The following is a 2,500-nucleotide window of genomic DNA, read 5'->3' as shown; positions in this document are numbered from 1 at the left end:
TTCTTCCTATAAGGGTAGAGGTTTAGTTGTGTGTTCTGTTACGTTGAAACAGTGGCATTGAGCCACAACACTGTAGTGTTGGCCTACAGAAGTACTCGTGTGTGTGTAGTTGTGCCACGGTCTTATAGACCTATCTCTCTCTCTCGATCTTCTGTGTTTCTTGAAACATAAAACACGGGTGTCATGTTCACACATAAACCTTGGCCTTGTTATAAACCCTGTTCGCAGACGTTGTCGTCTGTGGCTAGCGTGCGTTGGGTTAGCTTATCCTGTTAAGATATACGCTGTTTCATTAGCATGCTGGCTACATAAGGTATCATCATGGCTGTTGTTGTTATCATATATGGGGTATGGGTTCGTGAGGGGGTAACCGGATAAACCCCTCCTTCCCTCTTTTCTGATTGGTCGGGGGGTTTGGCCCTCTTTCATTCGGTCCTGCCGCGCTGATTGGTCAGTACGGCACGGAGGGGGGGGGGGGGGGGGGTGTAGGGAATTCCCTGACTCCTCGCCTATCATGGTCGGTTGAGTCATGGGATTCCCCCCGCCATAGAATACGTCACTGGGCACGTTTCTATTGGTCGCTGACTTCCGTGAGTTCTTTACAGGCCCGTGTGTGGTTCTCTGTTATTGTCAAGTTGTGTTGCGGGGCGTAGGAACTTAAGATTTCTGCTACGCTCGATATATATGTAGCTTGAGCCTTTTGGTCACGTGGCTCAATGTTACATAAACTTTTCTAATTGTTACTCATGTGGGAAGTCTCTCTGAGGGTTCCCGTCCCCTCCTTATGGAGTAGGTTGATGGGGTTTTGTTTAGGGTTTCCCTGACTCCTCGCCTTAAAGGTCTGTTGAGTCATGGGTTTCCCCCCGTCATAAGGGTACGTCGCTCCCCGTCCGCTCTTATGAAGTATGGTTGACAGGGTGTTGTTTTCCCTCAGCCGCGTTGCATGGGACCCATGTCCGTATTTTTTTCTTTTCTGTAGAAAATAAAAAATAAAAAAGCGGCTTCTTGTCGTTCTCCCAGGCGGCTTGGAGGAACGGTATCTGGTGTCTTGTTAGACTATCCATTGAAGTGTTTTGGGTCGACGTGTACATAGTGCTGGCCCTGGGTGCTTCTGATAGGGATCACGCATGGGCTTGCGCGCCTTGGTTGCTCATCATTGAAACAGCGTTTTTATGGGGCATCTGGGATGGAGTTTGTCTCTTCCGAGCGCCAGTTTACTAGGTTTGTCTCGACGAATTCTCGTTCATATCTGGGGGATGTTAATGGAATAGATCAAAGCATAGGTAGAGGGGTCTCACGCCCTTGGGGTGGGCCACCGAGCGCGGTATGAAAGGGACCGTCTGGGTGGCGCCCTCTATAAGGTTTTGGATCAACACGTGTACCTACCCCCCTCCTAGTGTTGGGGATGTCGGCGTGATTAGGGCACGGGACTGATTCTGGTCGCGCCGGTCCAGGTCAGTTAACCCGTTGTCCGCCGGGGACGCAGATCTGCTGTTCTGGTACCCTGAGGGACTTGTGCTTTTTTCGGGGGGAAAAATGCCGGGTCGGCCCCGGTGTTGCAGGGTTTGACGTTATGGAGATGTTCGTGGTTGTGATTACTACGTATTACCCCTCACTGTTGCTTGGTCCATGTTGTGTTGTACCTTGCGCTGCGCTAAGGGGGCCTGGTCCTTCTCCATTTTTTTCGCCCCTCTCGTCTCCTGCTTAAGCATGGCTGGGAGGGGGCTGTTGAGGTGATTCTTATGGAACTCCTCTGGCATCCCTGTGTACGTCCCGGTCTGCCGGGCCTGGTCCGAAATTGCTTTCGTCGACCCGTAGGCCTGGGATAACCCCTTTTTGAAAACTGAAACACTTGTACTGCAGTATAGCCAGTGTATACCCGCAGTTGTGTTTTGGAGTTTTTTCTTGAGGGGTTATAGGAACGGCCACCTCATGTTTGAACCAAGGGGGTGGTTGGTTCCCTGGTGTGTTGGAGTGGAGTCAACTCTCGGGTTAGGCCGTTTGAGTGTGCCCCCACACGTTTCATGACGTCTGCCAATCGTGTCAGCCTTCTCTGCCTCGACTGCTCTAGAGAGTCTGGGGGGTTTTGTGGAGGCTGTGACATGGTGCACAACAATGCCAGCATACGCCCCTTCCGTCGGGGTGCTGTTTCAGCAGACCCTTTTGGCGCCTGTCTAGTCCGCAGTGCTTCAGGCTCAGGTCGAGTGCCTGTTGCCTGGATTGAGGGATCGACCTCTTTTGGGGGTTGTCTCCCCGGTGCGCTGCCTGCTCCCGCTGTGGGTGTAACCTCTTGTGTACTTCGAGCTTACAGCCATGCCAACCTGAACACGCCCGATCTCGTTCGATTTCGGAGGCTGTATAGGTTCAGGCCTGGGTTGTACTTGGATGGGTGACTGCCTGAGTATACCAGGTTCAGTGAGCTAGGCGGCGTGCTATAGGGCGGAAGGGCCTGCTCTTCGATGGGCCCTGTCTGAATACGCTGGCGATGTGGGGGGCGGTG

Source organism: Notolepis coatsorum (assembly GCF_963971535.1).
Source record: "Notolepis coatsorum genome assembly, chromosome: 14".
Lineage (NCBI taxonomy): Eukaryota > Metazoa > Chordata > Actinopteri > Aulopiformes > Paralepididae > Notolepis > Notolepis coatsorum.
This window is presented reverse-complemented; position numbering follows the sequence as displayed.